The sequence below is a fragment of the Microcebus murinus genome, unplaced genomic scaffold, assembly GCF_040939455.1.
Source record: "Microcebus murinus isolate Inina unplaced genomic scaffold, M.murinus_Inina_mat1.0 scaf014_hap2_Mmur4.0, whole genome shotgun sequence".
Taxonomy (NCBI): Eukaryota; Metazoa; Chordata; class Mammalia; order Primates; family Cheirogaleidae; genus Microcebus; species Microcebus murinus.
In genome coordinates, this window is record NW_027438960.1 from 505188 (window position 1) to 524831 (window position 19644).

Sequence of the window (19644 nt, forward strand, 5' to 3'; positions counted from 1 at the left end):
GGTTTAACGTCTAGAGCTGCTTGTGAATCGGGCCGCCACACACACCCGAGTGCAGGTGTCTTCCGCACAGACTGCGGGCCTCGCTCTTCTGAAGGCCGCTAGCTCGCCACCCACCCACGGGTGAACCTGGTCAGGGTGCTTTCTCTCGGGGGCAGACTCTTTTCCGGGCGGGCTACCGGTGTCTCTGTTTGCTCGTTTCTTTCTTCCATTTCGGGAAAGGCTTCCTTGCTGGGTGTGGAAATCTCCTATGCCTTCCCTCGCCTATTCTGTCAGCTTTCAAATTCTCTTTCAGTTGCCACCCTCACAGATGGATTAGGAAACTCTTTGCGGTGCACTCATTAGTGAAATGACCTCAATGAAGCTGGAATCCAATATCTAATGGCCGATTTTTAGCGAGTCCACACGCCAGGGTGGTTGGGGTCCAATGCAGCCCCGGCCAGGCCCAGGCCCCTTGGACTGGGCCACAGGAGGACACAGAGGAGGGTCCCGGCCCCCACGAAGCGGTGCCGGCGGTTCTCCACGGGCTGGGGCGTTTTCCAGAGGTAGGAGATGGAGGGGACTGATTTCTTCAGCGCCCCACAAACCACGCCACCCCACCCCACCCATGGGACACATCCCCAGAGAGAGACGCCCCATACACTGGCTCCCCTCCCCCTTGCGCTGTGCCCCAGCCCTGGCCCGGGGGAATAGGCGGCAGCCCACCCACAGGGCGAGGGGGGGCGCAGCTGAAAGGGGTTGTGGGGGAGGGCGGCCCCTGGCTGGGGTCAAAGGGCGAGCGCCGCGCGCGTGCGTGCGCAGTCAGCGTCAGCGGCGGCGACGCGCCGGGGGTGGGCAGCGGGTAGGTGAAGGAGGCCGGGCGAGGAGACGAGGGGCCTGGGAGGGCTCCACCTTGGCGAGTCCAGCCGTGGAGGCGCATCTTGTGTGAGTGTGAGTGAGTGTGAGTGTGTGTGTGTGTGTATAGAGAGACAGCCCCCCGCCCCGCCCCGCCCCGCCCATCACCCCCGTCCCTGGGAGCCCGCGGGACCCGGCCGGCGAACTCAACAGGCCCGGCCCGGCGCGGGGCCTGGGGCGGGAGGCGGCGGATGCGGCGGCGGCGGCGGCGGCGGCGGCGGCGGCGGCGGGGGGAAAGCGCAGAGAGGCTCGGCTTCTTGAGCGGGGCAGGGGCGCCCTCCGCCGCCGTCTAGGGCCACACCACCCTGAACGCCCCCGATCTCGTCTGGTCTCGGAAGCTAAGCAGGGTCGGGCCCGGTTAGTACTTGGATGGGAGACCGCCTGGGAATACCGGGTGCCACAGGCTGCTTCTTTTTTTTTTTTTTTTTTTTTTTGCCTCTTGTTCTGTCCCCTTTCCGGGAGCGCGGCGGCGGCCCGGGGTGGGGGTGACCCCAACCCTCAGCGCCCGCCGCGGTGCCTGGCGCCCCAGCCCGCACCGTGGGGCCTCCTCTTGTCCCAAGCCGCGACACCGCCGCCACGCGGCAGCATGCGTGGCATCTGGACTGTCAGGTCTCAGACCAAAGGTCTGCTCTGTGGGAACCGACACGCTGGAGGAAACCTTGAGAGTCTGAGAGGGGAGGGAGTTCCAGAAGAAGGCCAGGATGTCATTTTGAGGGAGTATGTGACCAGAACTCGTCCCGTTGCTTTTGGGGGTTCTATGGGCTCCACGCAGGAATCTTTGGTGGTGGCACCTGATGTTGGGGGATCCGGAGTCACACCCAGACCTGCTCCACAGGCCTCCTTTTACTTTTCTCTTCGGATTCATTATTTTTAAAAAGTGTCTCTTACCTCTATGATTGCATTTTCTTTTCTCTCTCTTTTCAAGCAGATGATGGGAGTACAAGTATTCAGGTGACATGTGTTGCCCGTGCCCCCCTCCCCCCTGTGTTCTCATTCATATACCTCTCATGTTGTTCCAGCGTATTGTGGGGGTACCAGTGTTAAGGTCGGGTACAGTTGCCCTCTCCAAGCCTCCCCCCTGGGGTCAGAGCTTCAAGTGCGCCCATCCCCCAGTCGGTGCGCACCCACCCCATTCCTAATGGAGGTGGATGCCCATCCCCTCCCCCCACCCGCCCGAGACCCACCCGATGAAGGTGATTCCTCTCCGTCCACTTAGGTGTCCATCCGTTCGTACCAATTTGCTGGTGAGCGCGCTCACGTGGTGCCCGTGTGTCCATTCTTGGGATACTTGGCTTACTGGAACGGGCTCCAGCTCTGGCCAGGAGAACACGAGAGGTGCCCTCTCACCGCTGCTCCTCACAGCCGAATGGCACTCCGTGGTGTCCACGCGCCACATTTTATTAATGCACTCCTGGCTGGATGGGCACTCGGGTCGCTTCCACGTCTTTGCGATTGTGAATTGTGCCCTAACTGTCACCCTAACCCTTACCCAGCCCGTCTCCTCTGCCCCTGCCTGACGCACTCCTCCCCGGCCAGGCCCGTCACTGTCCTGGGCCCCCGGCCTGACCGGCTCCTCCCCGCCCGGCCTGTCACCGTCCTCTGCCCCTGCCTGACATGCTCCTTCCCGCCCGGCCTCTCACCGTCCTCGGCCCCTGCCTGACCGGCTCCTCCGTCGCCTGGGCCTTCCAAGGGCTTGGTGTGGACGCTGCTTCCAGGAAGCCCTCCAGAAACCTGGCAGCAGGGTGGCCGCAGCAGTCTCCAGCAGCCGTCCCTAAGTCCCGTGAGTGCGGGGGACGTGCCCCCGCTGTGCCGCGGGGGCCCAGCCTGGTGTCTTCCCTGAGGCCCTGGGGCTGCCGGCTGGGCTGCCGCTCCCCGCAAGGGGAGAGCCGCGGAGGTGGGGACCGCCTCCTGATGGGGACGTACGTACACGCAGCTCTCCACGTCGGATCCCGGGGCTCTCTGTCCTGCCCGAAGGCCCAGCGGGCCTGCGGGTCCTTAGAGTGGCAAAAACATCCGAAAGCTGAGACTGAGGGTCCGGTGGGTGTCTGCACTTTTGTGCTGGGCACCCCAGGGAGGCCCGGGGGCTGGCTGGACAACGTGGTCTGCTGGGCGGGGGGGTTGGAGGAGCAACTGATGCCCTTTGCACCTTGGGTAGCAAGAGTCTGAGGTGTCTCTGAGCCCTGTGCCATGTCCGGGGGGGGGTGCGGGGGGGAGGAGGAGGAGGAGGACGTGGGAAGGGCCGGGGCCTGCAGTCCTGTTCCCGGGGTGGCACGGCAAGTGGCTTCTTCCACAGGCTGCTTGGCCTGGGCTCCCTGCACCTGGGCCTTTGGGGGACTGGCCCTGTGCTTGCCAACACTTCCTGCAGGGACCCAGAGCTGGGAGGTGGCATCTCTCAGCCCTGGGTCGGGCAGAGCCCCAGCGGGCCATGCCCACAACCTCTCTCAGCACCGGTCCCCCAGAAGGCTCCTTTGGGACCAGGATTCTCTTGCGGTGACTCTTTAAGGTCTGGCCCCTGGATGGAGGGGCACCAGGAGTAGAGGAGCAGGAAGGGGAAGGGGGTGGCCATGCGAGGGGACACTTTGAGGCCAAGTCCCAGCTTCAGCCTGATCCTCCTGGGAACCCCGCTCTGAGACAAGGAGCCGGGCTTCGCATTCCCACAGCAGCCATTCGTGGGCTGAGGACACCTGGGGCGTTGGGAACTCCCTGGCTTCTCCTTGGTTTAACATCTAGAGCTGCTTGTGAATCGGGCCGCCACACACACCCGAGTGCAGGTGTCTTCCGCACAGACTGCGGGCCTCGCTCTTCTGAAGGCCGCTAGCTCGCCACCCACCCACGGGTGAACCTGGTCAGGGTGCTTTCTCTCGGGGGCAGACTCTTTTCCGGGCGGGCTACCGGTGTCTCTGTTTGCTCGTTTCTTTCTTCCATTTCGGGAAAGGCTTCCTTGCTGGGTGTGGAAATCTCCTATGCCTTCCCTCGCCTATTCTGTCAGCTTTCAAATTCTCTTTCAGTTGCCACCCTCACAGATGGATTAGGAAACTCTTTGCGGTGCACTCATTAGTGAAATGACCTCAATGAAGCTGGAATCCAATATCTAATGGCCGATTTTTAGCGAGTCCACACGCCAGGGTGGTTGGGGTCCAATGCAGCCCCGGCCAGGCCCAGGCCCCTTGGACTGGGCCACAGGAGGACACAGAGGAGGGTCCCGGCCCCCACGAAGCGGTGCCGGCGGTTCTCCACGGGCTGGGGCGTTTTCCAGAGGTAGGAGATGGAGGGGACTGATTTCTTCAGCGCCCCACAAACCACGCCACCCCACCCCACCCATGGGACACATCCCCAGAGAGAGACGCCCCATACACTGGCTCCCCTCCCCCTTGCGCTGTGCCCCAGCCCTGGCCCGGGGGAATAGGCGGCAGCCCACCCACAGGGCGAGGGGGGGCGCAGCTGAAAGGGGTTGTGGGGGAGGGCGGCCCCTGGCTGGGGTCAAAGGGCGAGCGCCGCGCGCGTGCGTGCGCAGTCAGCGTCAGCGGCGGCGACGCGCCGGGGGTGGGCAGCGGGTAGGTGAAGGAGGCCGGGCGAGGAGACGAGGGGGGCTGGGAGGGCTCCACCTTGGCGAGTCCAGCCGTGGAGGCGCATCTTGTGTGAGTGTGAGTGAGTGTGAGTGTGTGTGTGTGTGTATAGAGAGACAGCCCCCCGCCCCGCCCATCACCCCCGTCCCTGGGAGCCCGCGGGACCCGGCCGGCGAACTCAACAGGCCCGGCCCGGCGCGGGGCCTGGGGCGGGAGGCGGCGGTGGCGGCGGCGGCGGCGGCGGCGGCGGCGGCGGCGGCGGGGGGAAAGCGCAGAGAGGCTCGGCTTCTTGAGCGGGGCAGGGGCGCCCTCCGCCGCCGTCTAGGGCCACACCACCCTGAACGCCCCCGATCTCGTCTGGTCTCGGAAGCTAAGCAGGGTCGGGCCCGGTTAGTACTTGGATGGGAGACCGCCTGGGAATACCGGGTGCCACAGGCTGCTTCTTTTTTTTTTTTTTTTTTTTTTTTTTGCCTCTTGTTCTGTCCCCTTTCCGGGAGCGCGGCGGCGGCCCGGGGTGGGGGTGACCCCAACCCTCAGCGCCCGCCGCGGTGCCTGGCGCCCCAGCCCGCACCGTGGGGCCTCCTCTTGTCCCAAGCCGCGACACCGCCGCCACGCGGCAGCATGCGTGGCATCTGGACTGTCAGGTCTCAGACCAAAGGTCTGCTCTGTGGGAACCGACACGCTGGAGGAAACCTTGAGAGTCTGAGAGGGGAGGGAGTTCCAGAAGAAGGCCAGGATGTCATTTTGAGGGAGTATGTGACCAGAACTCGTCCCGTTGCTTTTGGGGGTTCTATGGGCTCCACGCAGGAATCTTTGGTGGTGGCACCTGATGTTGGGGGATCCGGAGTCACACCCAGACCTGCTCCACAGGCCTCCTTTTACTTTTCTCTTCGGATTCATTATTTTTAAAAAGTGTCTCTTACCTCTATGATTGCATTTTCTTTTCTCTCTCTTTTCAAGCAGATGATGGGAGTACAAGTATTCAGGTGACATGTGTTGCCCGTGCCCCCCTCCCCCCTGTGTTCTCATTCATATACCTCTCATGTTGTTCCAGCGTATTGTGGGGGTACCAGTGTTAAGGTCGGGTACAGTTGCCCTCTCCAAGCCTCCCCCCTGGGGTCAGAGCTTCAAGTGCGCCCATCCCCCAGTCGGTGCGCACCCACCCCATTCCTAATGGAGGTGGATGCCCATCCCCTCCCCCCACCCGCCCGAGACCCACCCGATGAAGGTGATTCCTCTCCGTCCACTTAGGTGTCCATCCGTTCGTACCAATTTGCTGGTGAGCGCGCTCACGTGGTGCCCGTGTGTCCATTCTTGGGATACTTGGCTTACTGGAACGGGCTCCAGCTCTGGCCAGGAGAACACGAGAGGTGCCCTCTCACCGCTGCTCCTCACAGCCGAATGGCACTCCGTGGTGTCCACGCGCCACATTTTATTAATGCACTCCTGGCTGGATGGGCACTCGGGTCGCTTCCACGTCTTTGCGATTGTGAATTGTGCCCTAACTGTCACCCTAACCCTTACCCAGCCCGTCTCCTCTGCCCCTGCCTGACGCACTCCTCCCCGGCCAGGCCCGTCACTGTCCTGGGCCCCCGGCCTGACCGGCTCCTCCCCGCCCGGCCTGTCACCGTCCTCTGCCCCTGCCTGACATGCTCCTTCCCGCCCGGCCTCTCACCGTCCTCGGCCCCTGCCTGACCGGCTCCTCCGTCGCCTGGGCCTTCCAAGGGCTTGGTGTGGACGCTGCTTCCAGGAAGCCCTCCAGAAACCTGGCAGCAGGGTGGCCGCAGCAGTCTCCAGCAGCCGTCCCTAAGTCCCGTGAGTGCGGGGGACGTGCCCCCGCTGTGCCGCGGGGGCCCAGCCTGGTGTCTTCCCTGAGGCCCTGGGGCTGCCGGCTGGGCTGCCGCTCCCCGCAAGGGGAGAGCCGCGGAGGTGGGGACCGCCTCCTGATGGGGACGTACGTACACGCAGCTCTCCACGTCGGATCCCGGGGCTCTCTGTCCTGCCCGAAGGCCCAGCGGGCCTGCGGGTCCTTAGAGTGGCAAAAACATCCGAAAGCTGAGACTGAGGGTCCGGTGGGTGTCTGCACTTTTGTGCTGGGCACCCCAGGGAGGCCCGGGGGCTGGCTGGACAACGTGGTCTGCTGGGCGGGGGGGTTGGAGGAGCAACTGATGCCCTTTGCACCTTGGGTAGCAAGAGTCTGAGGTGTCTCTGAGCCCTGTGCCATGTCCGGGGGGGGTGCGGGGGGGAGGAGGAGGAGGAGGACGTGGGAAGGGCCGGGGCCTGCAGTCCTGTTCCCGGGGTGGCACGGCAAGTGGCTTCTTCCACAGGCTGCTTGGCCTGGGCTCCCTGCACCTGGGCCTTTGGGGGACTGGCCCTGTGCTTGCCAACACTTCCTGCAGGGACCCAGAGCTGGGAGGTGGCATCTCTCAGCCCTGGGTCGGGCAGAGCCCCAGCGGGCCATGCCCACAACCTCTCTCAGCACCGGTCCCCCAGAAGGCTCCTTTGGGACCAGGATTCTCTTGCGGTGACTCTTTAAGGTCTGGCCCCTGGATGGAGGGGCACCAGGAGTAGAGGAGCAGGAAGGGGAAGGGGGTGGCCATGCGAGGGGACACTTTGAGGCCAAGTCCCAGCTTCAGCCTGATCCTCCTGGGAACCCCGCTCTGAGACAAGGAGCCGGGCTTCGCATTCCCACAGCAGCCAGTCGTGGGCTGAGGACACCTGGGGCGTTGGGAACTCCCTGGCTTCTCCTTGGTTTAACGTCTAGAGCTGCTTGTGAATCGGGCCGCCACACACACCCGAGTGCAGGTGTCTTCCGCACAGACTGCGGGCCTCGCTCTTCTGAAGGCCGCTAGCTCGCCACCCACCCACGGGTGAACCTGGTCAGGGTGCTTTCTCTCGGGGGCAGACTCTTTTCCGGGCGGGCTACCGGTGTCTCTGTTTGCTCGTTTCTTTCTTCCATTTCGGGAAAGGCTTCCTTGCTGGGTGTGGAAATCTCCTATGCCTTCCCTCGCCTATTCTGTCAGCTTTCAAATTCTCTTTCAGTTGCCACCCTCACAGATGGATTAGGAAACTCTTTGCGGTGCACTCATTAGTGAAATGACCTCAATGAAGCTGGAATCCAATATCTAATGGCCGATTTTTAGCGAGTCCACACGCCAGGGTGGTTGGGGTCCAATGCAGCCCCGGCCAGGCCCAGGCCCCTTGGACTGGGCCACAGGAGGACACAGAGGAGGGTCCCGGCCCCCACGAAGCGGTGCCGGCGGTTCTCCACGGGCTGGGGCGTTTTCCAGAGGTAGGAGATGGAGGGGACTGATTTCTTCAGCGCCCCACAAACCACGCCACCCCACCCCACCCATGGGACACATCCCCAGAGAGAGACGCCCCATACACTGGCTCCCCTCCCCCTTGCGCTGTGCCCCAGCCCTGGCCCGGGGGAATAGGCGGCAGCCCACCCACAGGGCGAGGGGGGGCGCAGCTGAAAGGGGTTGTGGGGGAGGGCGGCCCCTGGCTGGGGTCAAAGGGCGAGCGCCGCGCGCGTGCGTGCGCAGTCAGCGTCAGCGGCGGCGACGCGCCGGGGGTGGGCAGCGGGTAGGTGAAGGAGGCCGGGCGAGGAGACGAGGGGCCTGGGAGGGCTCCACCTTGGCGAGTCCAGCCGTGGAGGCGCATCTTGTGTGAGTGTGAGTGAGTGTGAGTGTGTGTGTGTGTGTATAGAGAGACAGCCCCCCGCCCCGCCCCGCCCCGCCCATCACCCCCGTCCCTGGGAGCCCGCGGGACCCGGCCGGCGAACTCAACAGGCCCGGCCCGGCGCGGGGCCTGGGGCGGGAGGCGGCGGATGCGGCGGCGGCGGCGGCGGCGGCGGCGGCGGCGGCGGCGGGGGGAAAGCGCAGAGAGGCTCGGCTTCTTGAGCGGGGCAGGGGCGCCCTCCGCCGCCGTCTAGGGCCACACCACCCTGAACGCCCCCGATCTCGTCTGGTCTCGGAAGCTAAGCAGGGTCGGGCCCGGTTAGTACTTGGATGGGAGACCGCCTGGGAATACCGGGTGCCACAGGCTGCTTCTTTTTTTTTTTTTTTTTTTTTTTTGCCTCTTGTTCTGTCCCCTTTCCGGGAGCGCGGCGGCGGCCCGGGGTGGGGGTGACCCCAACCCTCAGCGCCCGCCGCGGTGCCTGGCGCCCCAGCCCGCACCGTGGGGCCTCCTCTTGTCCCAAGCCGCGACACCGCCGCCACGCGGCAGCATGCGTGGCATCTGGACTGTCAGGTCTCAGACCAAAGGTCTGCTCTGTGGGAACCGACACGCTGGAGGAAACCTTGAGAGTCTGAGAGGGGAGGGAGTTCCAGAAGAAGGCCAGGATGTCATTTTGAGGGAGTATGTGACCAGAACTCGTCCCGTTGCTTTTGGGGGTTCTATGGGCTCCACGCAGGAATCTTTGGTGGTGGCACCTGATGTTGGGGGATCCGGAGTCACACCCAGACCTGCTCCACAGGCCTCCTTTTACTTTTCTCTTCGGATTCATTATTTTTAAAAAGTGTCTCTTACCTCTATGATTGCATTTTCTTTTCTCTCTCTTTTCAAGCAGATGATGGGAGTACAAGTATTCAGGTGACATGTGTTGCCCGTGCCCCCCTCCCCCCTGTGTTCTCATTCATATACCTCTCATGTTGTTCCAGCGTATTGTGGGGGTACCAGTGTTAAGGTCGGGTACAGTTGCCCTCTCCAAGCCTCCCCCCTGGGGTCAGAGCTTCAAGTGCGCCCATCCCCCAGTCGGTGCGCACCCACCCCATTCCTAATGGAGGTGGATGCCCATCCCCTCCCCCCACCCGCCCGAGACCCACCCGATGAAGGTGATTCCTCTCCGTCCACTTAGGTGTCCATCCGTTCGTACCAATTTGCTGGTGAGCGCGCTCACGTGGTGCCCGTGTGTCCATTCTTGGGATACTTGGCTTACTGGAACGGGCTCCAGCTCTGGCCAGGAGAACACGAGAGGTGCCCTCTCACCGCTGCTCCTCACAGCCGAATGGCACTCCGTGGTGTCCACGCGCCACATTTTATTAATGCACTCCTGGCTGGATGGGCACTCGGGTCGCTTCCACGTCTTTGCGATTGTGAATTGTGCCCTAACTGTCACCCTAACCCTTACCCAGCCCGTCTCCTCTGCCCCTGCCTGACGCACTCCTCCCCGGCCAGGCCCGTCACTGTCCTGGGCCCCCGGCCTGACCGGCTCCTCCCCGCCCGGCCTGTCACCGTCCTCTGCCCCTGCCTGACATGCTCCTTCCCGCCCGGCCTCTCACCGTCCTCGGCCCCTGCCTGACCGGCTCCTCCGTCGCCTGGGCCTTCCAAGGGCTTGGTGTGGACGCTGCTTCCAGGAAGCCCTCCAGAAACCTGGCAGCAGGGTGGCCGCAGCAGTCTCCAGCAGCCGTCCCTAAGTCCCGTGAGTGCGGGGGACGTGCCCCCGCTGTGCCGCGGGGGCCCAGCCTGGTGTCTTCCCTGAGGCCCTGGGGCTGCCGGCTGGGCTGCCGCTCCCCGCAAGGGGAGAGCCGCGGAGGTGGGGACCGCCTCCTGATGGGGACGTACGTACAGGCAGCTCTCCACGTCGGATCCCGGGGCTCTCTGTCCTGCCCGAAGGCCCAGCGGGCCTGCGGGTCCTTAGAGTGGCAAAAACATCCGAAAGCTGAGACTGAGGGTCCGGTGGGTGTCTGCACTTTTGTGCTGGGCACCCCAGGGAGGCCCGGGGGCTGGCTGGACAACGTGGTCTGCTGGGCGGGGGGGTTGGAGGAGCAACTGATGCCCTTTGCACCTTGGGTAGCAAGAGTCTGAGGTGTCTCTGAGCCCTGTGCCATGTCCGGGGGGGGTGCGGGGGGGAGGAGGAGGAGGAGGACGTGGGAAGGGCCGGGGCCTGCAGTCCTGTTCCCGGGGTGGCACGGCAAGTGGCTTCTTCCACAGGCTGCTTGGCCTGGGCTCCCTGCACCTGGGCCTTTGGGGGACTGGCCCTGTGCTTGCCAACACTTCCTGCAGGGACCCAGAGCTGGGAGGTGGCATCTCTCAGCCCTGGGTCGGGCAGAGCCCCAGCGGGCCATGCCCACAACCTCTCTCAGCACCGGTCCCCCAGAAGGCTCCTTTGGGACCAGGATTCTCTTGCGGTGACTCTTTAAGGTCTGGCCCCTGGATGGAGGGGCACCAGGAGTAGAGGAGCAGGAAGGGGAAGGGGGTGGCCATGCGAGGGGACACTTTGAGGCCAAGTCCCAGCTTCAGCCTGATCCTCCTGGGAACCCCGCTCTGAGACAAGGAGCCGGGCTTCGCATTCCCACAGCAGCCAGTCGTGGGCTGAGGACACCTGGGGCGTTGGGAACTCCCTGGCTTCTCCTTGGTTTAACGTCTAGAGCTGCTTGTGAATCGGGCCGCCACACACACCCGAGTGCAGGTGTCTTCCGCACAGACTGCGGGCCTCGCTCTTCTGAAGGCCGCTAGCTCGCCACCCACCCACGGGTGAACCTGGTCAGGGTGCTTTCTCTCGGGGGCAGACTCTTTTCCGGGCGGGCTACCGGTGTCTCTGTTTGCTCGTTTCTTTCTTCCATTTCGGGAAAGGCTTCCTTGCTGGGTGTGGAAATCTCCTATGCCTTCCCTCGCCTATTCTGTCAGCTTTCAAATTCTCTTTCAGTTGCCACCCTCACAGATGGATTAGGAAACTCTTTGCGGTGCACTCATTAGTGAAATGACCTCAATGAAGCTGGAATCCAATATCTAATGGCCGATTTTTAGCGAGTCCACACGCCAGGGTGGTTGGGGTCCAATGCAGCCCCGGCCAGGCCCAGGCCCCTTGGACTGGGCCACAGGAGGACACAGAGGAGGGTCCCGGCCCCCACGAAGCGGTGCCGGCGGTTCTCCACGGGCTGGGGCGTTTTCCAGAGGTAGGAGATGGAGGGGACTGATTTCTTCAGCGCCCCACAAACCACGCCACCCCACCCCACCCATGGGACACATCCCCAGAGAGAGACGCCCCATACACTGGCTCCCCTCCCCCTTGCGCTGTGCCCCAGCCCTGGCCCGGGGGAATAGGCGGCAGCCCACCCACAGGGCGAGGGGGGGCGCAGCTGAAAGGGGTTGTGGGGGAGGGCGGCCCCTGGCTGGGGTCAAAGGGCGAGCGCCGCGCGCGTGCGTGCGCAGTCAGCGTCAGCGGCGGCGACGCGCCGGGGGTGGGCAGCGGGTAGGTGAAGGAGGCCGGGCGAGGAGACGAGGGGCCTGGGAGGGCTCCACCTTGGCGAGTCCAGCCGTGGAGGCGCATCTTGTGTGAGTGTGAGTGAGTGTGAGTGTGTGTGTGTGTGTATAGAGAGACAGCCCCCCGCCCCGCCCCGCCCATCACCCCCGTCCCTGGGAGCCCGCGGGACCCGGCCGGCGAACTCAACAGGCCCGGCCCGGCGCGGGGCCTGGGGCGGGAGGCGGCGGATGCGGCGGCGGCGGCGGCGGCGGCGGCGGCGGCGGCGGGGGGAAAGCGCAGAGAGGCTCGGCTTCTTGAGCGGGGCAGGGGCGCCCTCCGCCGCCGTCTAGGGCCACACCACCCTGAACGCCCCCGATCTCGTCTGGTCTCGGAAGCTAAGCAGGGTCGGGCCCGGTTAGTACTTGGATGGGAGACCGCCTGGGAATACCGGGTGCCACAGGCTGCTTCTTTTTTTTTTTTTTTTTTTTTTTGCCTCTTGTTCTGTCCCCTTTCCGGGAGCGCGGCGGCGGCCCGGGGTGGGGGTGACCCCAACCCTCAGCGCCCGCCGCGGTGCCTGGCGCCCCAGCCCGCACCGTGGGGCCTCCTCTTGTCCCAAGCCGCGACACCGCCGCCACGCGGCAGCATGCGTGGCATCTGGACTGTCAGGTCTCAGACCAAAGGTCTGCTCTGTGGGAACCGACACGCTGGAGGAAACCTTGAGAGTCTGAGAGGGGAGGGAGTTCCAGAAGAAGGCCAGGATGTCATTTTGAGGGAGTATGTGACCAGAACTCGTCCCGTTGCTTTTGGGGGTTCTATGGGCTCCACGCAGGAATCTTTGGTGGTGGCACCTGATGTTGGGGGATCCGGAGTCACACCCAGACCTGCTCCACAGGCCTCCTTTTACTTTTCTCTTCGGATTCATTATTTTTAAAAAGTGTCTCTTACCTCTATGATTGCATTTTCTTTTCTCTCTCTTTTCAAGCAGATGATGGGAGTACAAGTATTCAGGTGACATGTGTTGCCCGTGCCCCCCTCCCCCCTGTGTTCTCATTCATATACCTCTCATGTTGTTCCAGCGTATTGTGGGGGTACCAGTGTTAAGGTCGGGTACAGTTGCCCTCTCCAAGCCTCCCCCCTGGGGTCAGAGCTTCAAGTGCGCCCATCCCCCAGTCGGTGCGCACCCACCCCATTCCTAATGGAGGTGGATGCCCATCCCCTCCCCCCACCCGCCCGAGACCCACCCGATGAAGGTGATTCCTCTCCGTCCACTTAGGTGTCCATCCGTTCGTACCAATTTGCTGGTGAGCGCGCTCACGTGGTGCCCGTGTGTCCATTCTTGGGATACTTGGCTTACTGGAACGGGCTCCAGCTCTGGCCAGGAGAACACGAGAGGTGCCCTCTCACCGCTGCTCCTCACAGCCGAATGGCACTCCGTGGTGTCCACGCGCCACATTTTATTAATGCACTCCTGGCTGGATGGGCACTCGGGTCGCTTCCACGTCTTTGCGATTGTGAATTGTGCCCTAACTGTCACCCTAACCCTTACCCAGCCCGTCTCCTCTGCCCCTGCCTGACGCACTCCTCCCCGGCCAGGCCCGTCACTGTCCTGGGCCCCCGGCCTGACCGGCTCCTCCCCGCCCGGCCTGTCACCGTCCTCTGCCCCTGCCTGACATGCTCCTTCCCGCCCGGCCTCTCACCGTCCTCGGCCCCTGCCTGACCGGCTCCTCCGTCGCCTGGGCCTTCCAAGGGCTTGGTGTGGACGCTGCTTCCAGGAAGCCCTCCAGAAACCTGGCAGCAGGGTGGCCGCAGCAGTCTCCAGCAGCCGTCCCTAAGTCCCGTGAGTGCGGGGGACGTGCCCCCGCTGTGCCGCGGGGGCCCAGCCTGGTGTCTTCCCTGAGGCCCTGGGGCTGCCGGCTGGGCTGCCGCTCCCCGCAAGGGGAGAGCCGCGGAGGTGGGGACCGCCTCCTGATGGGGACGTACGTACACGCAGCTCTCCACGTCGGATCCCGGGGCTCTCTGTCCTGCCCGAAGGCCCAGCGGGCCTGCGGGTCCTTAGAGTGGCAAAAACATCCGAAAGCTGAGACTGAGGGTCCGGTGGGTGTCTGCACTTTTGTGCTGGGCACCCCAGGGAGGCCCGGGGGCTGGCTGGACAACGTGGTCTGCTGGGCGGGGGGGTTGGAGGAGCAACTGATGCCCTTTGCACCTTGGGTAGCAAGAGTCTGAGGTGTCTCTGAGCCCTGTGCCATGTCCGGGGGGGGTGCGGGGGGGAGGAGGAGGAGGAGGACGTGGGAAGGGCCGGGGCCTGCAGTCCTGTTCCCGGGGTGGCACGGCAAGTGGCTTCTTCCACAGGCTGCTTGGCCTGGGCTCCCTGCACCTGGGCCTTTGGGGGACTGGCCCTGTGCTTGCCAACACTTCCTGCAGGGACCCAGAGCTGGGAGGTGGCATCTCTCAGCCCTGGGTCGGGCAGAGCCCCAGCGGGCCATGCCCACAACCTCTCTCAGCACCGGTCCCCCAGAAGGCTCCTTTGGGACCAGGATTCTCTTGCGGTGACTCTTTAAGGTCTGGCCCCTGGATGGAGGGGCACCAGGAGTAGAGGAGCAGGAAGGGGAAGGGGGTGGCCATGCGAGGGGACACTTTGAGGCCAAGTCCCAGCTTCAGCCTGATCCTCCTGGGAACCCCGCTCTGAGACAAGGAGCCGGGCTTCGCATTCCCACAGCAGCCAGTCGTGGGCTGAGGACACCTGGGGCGTTGGGAACTCCCTGGCTTCTCCTTGGTTTAACGTCTAGAGCTGCTTGTGAATCGGGCCGCCACACACACCCGAGTGCAGGTGTCTTCCGCACAGACTGCGGGCCTCGCTCTTCTGAACGCCGCTAGCTCGCCACCCACCCACGGGTGAACCTGGTCAGGGTGCTTTCTCTCGGGGGCAGACTCTTTTCCGGGCGGGCTACCGGTGTCTCTGTTTGCTCGTTTCTTTCTTCCATTTCGGGAAAGGCTTCCTTGCTGGGTGTGGAAATCTCCTATGCCTTCCCTCGCCTATTCTGTCAGCTTTCAAATTCTCTTTCAGTTGCCACCCTCACAGATGGATTAGGAAACTCTTTGCGGTGCACTCATTAGTGAAATGACCTCAATGAAGCTGGAATCCAATATCTAATGGCCGATTTTTAGCGAGTCCACACGCCAGGGTGGTTGGGGTCCAATGCAGCCCCGGCCAGGCCCAGGCCCCTTGGACTGGGCCACAGGAGGACACAGAGGAGGGTCCCGGCCCCCACGAAGCGGTGCCGGCGGTTCTCCACGGGCTGGGGCGTTTTCCAGAGGTAGGAGATGGAGGGGACTGATTTCTTCAGCGCCCCACAAACCACGCCACCCCACCCCACCCATGGGACACATCCCCAGAGAGAGACGCCCCATACACTGGCTCCCCTCCCCCTTGCGCTGTGCCCCAGCCCTGGCCCGGGGGAATAGGCGGCAGCCCACCCACAGGGCGAGGGGGGGCGCAGCTGAAAGGGGTTGTGGGGGAGGGCGGCCCCTGGCTGGGGTCAAAGGGCGAGCGCCGCGCGCGTGCGTGCGCAGTCAGCGTCAGCGGCGGCGACGCGCCGGGGGTGGGCAGCGGGTAGGTGAAGGAGGCCGGGCGAGGAGACGAGGGGCCTGGGAGGGCTCCACCTTGGCGAGTCCAGCCGTGGAGGCGCATCTTGTGTGAGTGTGAGTGAGTGTGAGTGTGTGTGTGTGTGTATAGAGAGACAGCCCCCCGCCCCGCCCCGCCCCGCCCATCACCCCCGTCCCTGGGAGCCCGCGGGACCCGGCCGGCGAACTCAACAGGCCCGGCCCGGCGCGGGGCCTGGGGCGGGAGGCGGCGGATGCGGCGGCGGCGGCGGCGGCGGCGGCGGCGGCGGCGGGGGGAAAGCGCAGAGAGGCTCGGCTTCTTGAGCGGGGCAGGGGCGCCCTCCGCCGCCGTCTAGGGCCACACCACCCTGAACGCCCCCGATCTCGTCTGGTCTCGGAAGCTAAGCAGGGTCGGGCCCGGTTAGTACTTGGATGGGAGACCGCCTGGGAATACCGGGTGCCACAGGCTGCTTCTTTTTTTTTTTTTTTTTTTTTTTGCCTCTTGTTCTGTCCCCTTTCCGGGAGCGCGGCGGCGGCCCGGGGTGGGGGTGACCCCAACCCTCAGCGCCCGCCGCGGTGCCTGGCGCCCCAGCCCGCACCGTGGGGCCTCCTCTTGTCCCAAGCCGCGACACCGCCGCCACGCGGCAGCATGCGTGGCATCTGGACTGTCAGGTCTCAGACCAAAGGTCTGCTCTGTGGGAACCGACACGCTGGAGGAAACCTTGAGAGTCTGAGAGGGGAGGGAGTTCCAGAAGAAGGCCAGGATGTCATTTTGAGGGAGTATGTGACCAGAACTCGTCCCGTTGCTTTTGGGGGTTCTATGGGCTCCACGCAGGAATCTTTGGTGGTGGCACCTGATGTTGGGGGATCCGGAGTCACACCCAGACCTGCTCCACAGGCCTCCTTTTACTTTTCTCTTCGGATTCATTATTTTTAAAAAGTGTCTCTTACCTCTATGATTGCATTTTCTTTTCTCTCTCTTTTCAAGCAGATGATGGGAGTACAAGTATTCAGGTGACATGTGTTGCCCGTGCCCCCCTCCCCCCTGTGTTCTCATTCATATACCTCTCATGTTGTTCCAGCGTATTGTGGGGGTACCAGTGTTAAGGTCGGGTACAGTTGCCCTCTCCAAGCCTCCCCCCTGGGGTCAGAGCTTCAAGTGCGCCCATCCCCCAGTCGGTGCGCACCCACCCCATTCCTAATGGAGGTGGATGCCCATCCCCTCCCCCCACCCGCCCGAGACCCACCCGATGAAGGTGATTCCTCTCCGTCCACTTAGGTGTCCATCCGTTCGTACCAATTTGCTGGTGAGCGCGCTCACGTGGTGCCCGTGTGTCCATTCTTGGGATACTTGGCTTACTGGAACGGGCTCCAGCTCTGGCCAGGAGAACACGAGAGGTGCCCTCTCACCGCTGCTCCTCACAGCCGAATGGCACTCCGTGGTGTCCACGCGCCACATTTTATTAATGCACTCCTGGCTGGATGGGCACTCGGGTCGCTTCCACGTCTTTGCGATTGTGAATTGTGCCCTAACTGTCACCCTAACCCTTACCCAGCCCGTCTCCTCTGCCCCTGCCTGACGCACTCCTCCCCGGCCAGGCCCGTCACTGTCCTGGGCCCCCGGCCTGACCGGCTCCTCCCCGCCCGGCCTGTCACCGTCCTCTGCCCCTGCCTGACATGCTCCTTCCCGCCCGGCCTCTCACCGTCCTCGGCCCCTGCCTGACCGGCTCCTCCGTCGCCTGGGCCTTCCAAGGGCTTGGTGTGGACGCTGCTTCCAGGAAGCCCTCCAGAAACCTGGCAGCAGGGTGGCCGCAGCAGTCTCCAGCAGCCGTCCCTAAGTCCCGTGAGTGCGGGGGACGTGCCCCCGCTGTGCCGCGGGGGCCCAGCCTGGTGTCTTCCCTGAGGCCCTGGGGCTGCCGGCTGGGCTGCCGCTCCCCGCAAGGGGAGAGCCGCGGAGGTGGGGACCGCCTCCTGATGGGGACGTACGTACACGCAGCTCTCCACGTCGGATCCCGGGGCTCTCTGTCCTGCCCGAAGGCCCAGCGGGCCTGCGGGTCCTTAGAGTGGCAAAAACATCCGAAAGCTGAGACTGAGGGTCCGGTGGGTGTCTGCACTTTTGTGCTGGGCACCCCAGGGAGGCCCGGGGGCTGGCTGGACAACGTGGTCTGCTGGGCGGGGGGGTTGGAGGAGCAACTGATGCCCTTTGCACCTTGGGTAGCAAGAGTCTGAGGTGTCTCTGAGCCCTGTGCCATGTCCGGGGGGGGGTGCGGGGGGGAGGAGGAGGAGGAGGACGTGGGAAGGGCCGGGGCCTGCAGTCCTGTTCCCGGGGTGGCACGGCAAGTGGCTTCTTCCACAGGCTGCTTGGCCTGGGCTCCCTGCACCTGGGCCTTTGGGGGACTGGCCCTGTGCTTGCCAACACTTCCTGCAGGGACCCAGAGCTGGGAGGTGGCATCTCTCAGCCCTGGGTCGGGCAGAGCCCCAGCGGGCCATGCCCACAACCTCTCTCAGCACCGGTCCCCCAGAAGGCTCCTTTGGGACCAGGATTCTCTTGCGGTGACTCTTTAAGGTCTGGCCCCTGGATGGAGGGGCACCAGGAGTAGAGGAGCAGGAAGGGGAAGGGGGTGGCCATGCGAGGGGACACTTTGAGGCCAAGTCCCAGCTTCAGCCTGATCCTCCTGGGAACCCCGCTCTGAGACAAGGAGCCGGGCTTCGCATTCCCACAGCAGCCAGTCGTGGGCTGAGGACACCTGGGGCGTTGGGAACTCCCTGGCTTCTCCTTGGTTTAACGTCTAGAGCTGCTTGTGAATCGGGCCGCCACACACACCCGAGTGCAGGTGTCTTCCGCACAGACTGCGGGCCTCGCTCTTCTGAAGGCCGCTAGCTCGCCACCCACCCACGGGTGAACCTGGTCAGGGTGCTTTCTCTCGGGGGCAGACTCTTTTCCGGGCGGGCTACCGGTGTCTCTGTTTGCTCGTTTCTTTCTTCCATTTCGGGAAAGGCTTCCTTGCTGGGTGTGGAAATCTCCTATGCCTTCCCTCGCCTATTCTGTCAGCTTTCAAATTCTCTTTCAGTTGCCACCCTCACAGATGGATTAGGAAACTCTTTGCGGTGCACTCATTAGTGAAATGACCTCAATGAAGCTGGAATCCAATATCTAATGGCCGATTTTTAGCGAGTCCACACGCCAGGGTGGTTGGGGTCCAATGCAGCCCCGGCCAGGCCCAGCCCCTTGGACTGGGCCACAGGAGGACACAGAGGAGGGTCCCGGCCCCCACGAAGCGGTGCCGGCGGTTCTCCACGGGCTGGGGCGTTTTCCAGAGGTAGGAGATGGAGGGGACTGATTTCTTCAGCGCCCCACAAAACCACGCCACCCCACCCCACCCATGGGACACATCCCCAGAGAGAGACGCCCCATACACTGGCTCCCCTCCCCCTTGCGCTGTGCCCCAGCCCTGGCCCGGGGGAATAGGCGGCAGCCCACCCACAGGGCGAGGGGGGCGCAGCTGAAAGGGGTTGTGGGGAGGGCGGCCCCTGGCTGGGGTCAAAGGGCGAGCGCCGCGCGCGTGCGTGCGCAGTCAGCGTCAGCGGCGGCGCGCGCCGGGGGTGGGCAGCGGGTAGGTGAAGGAGGCCGGGCGAGGGACGAGGGGCCTGGGAGGGCTCCACCTTGGCGAGTCCAGCCGTGGAGGCGCATCTTGTGTGAGTGTGAGTGAGTGTGAGTGTGTGTGTGTGTGTATAGAGAGACAGCCCCCCGCCCCGCCCCGCCATCACCCCCGTCCCTGGGAGCCCGCGGGACCCGGCCGGCGAACTCCAACAGGCCCGGCCCGGCGCGGGGCCTGGGGCGGGAGGCGGCGGATGCGGCGGCGGCGGCGGCGGCGGCGGCGGCGGCGGCGGGGGGAAAGCGCAGAGAGGCTCGGCTTCTTGAGCGGGGCAGGGGCGCCCTCCGCCGCCGTCTAGGGCCACACCACCCTGAACGCCCCCGATCTCGTCTGGTCTCGGAAGCTAAGCAGGGTCGGGCCCGTTAGTACTTGGATGGGAGACCGCCTGGGAATACCGGGTGCCACAGGCTGCTTCTTTTTTTTTTTTTTTTTTTTTTTGCCTCTTGTTCTGTCCCCTTTCCGGGAGCGCGGCGGCGGCCCGGGGTGGGGGTGACCCCAACCCTCAGCGCCCGCCGCGGTGCCTGGCGCCCCAGCCCGCACCGTGGGGCCTCCTCTTGTCCCAAGCCGCGACACCGCCGCCACGCGGCAGCATGCGTGGCATCTGGACTGTCAGGTCTCAGGACCAAAGGTCTGCTCTGTGGGAACCGACACGCTGGAGGAAACCTTGAGAGTCTGAGAGGGGAGGAGTTCCAGAAGAAGGCCAGGATGTCATTTTGAGGGAGTATGTGACCAGAACTCGTCC

At 64.3% G+C, this 19644-nt stretch overlaps 5 non-coding genes and 1 pseudogene across 5 annotated transcripts; all 6 read left to right on the top strand.

The window, feature by feature from the left end:
- The first annotated feature begins 1178 nt into the window (after positions 1-1178).
- On the top strand, positions 1179-1297 carry LOC142867329 (5S ribosomal RNA). Its single transcript, XR_012916961.1, has one exon. It is a non-coding gene; the product is annotated as a 5S ribosomal RNA (ribosomal RNA).
- A 3479-nt stretch (positions 1298-4776) lies between these two features.
- On the top strand, positions 4777-4895 carry LOC142867182 (5S ribosomal RNA). Its single transcript, XR_012916909.1, has one exon. It is a non-coding gene; the product is annotated as a 5S ribosomal RNA (ribosomal RNA).
- A 3493-nt stretch (positions 4896-8388) lies between these two features.
- LOC142867183 (5S ribosomal RNA) lies at positions 8389-8507 on the top strand. The gene has a single exon (XR_012916910.1). It is a non-coding gene; the product is annotated as a 5S ribosomal RNA (ribosomal RNA).
- A 3483-nt stretch (positions 8508-11990) lies between these two features.
- LOC142867184 (5S ribosomal RNA) lies at positions 11991-12109 on the top strand. Its single transcript, XR_012916911.1, has one exon. It is a non-coding gene; the product is annotated as a 5S ribosomal RNA (ribosomal RNA).
- Positions 12110-15596: 3487 nt separating this feature from the next.
- LOC142867185 (5S ribosomal RNA) lies at positions 15597-15715 on the top strand. Its single transcript, XR_012916912.1, has one exon. It is a non-coding gene; the product is annotated as a 5S ribosomal RNA (ribosomal RNA).
- Positions 15716-19194: 3479 nt separating this feature from the next.
- LOC142867272 (uncharacterized) lies at positions 19195-19312 on the top strand (annotated as a pseudogene).
- Positions 19313-19644: the final 332 nt, after the last annotated feature.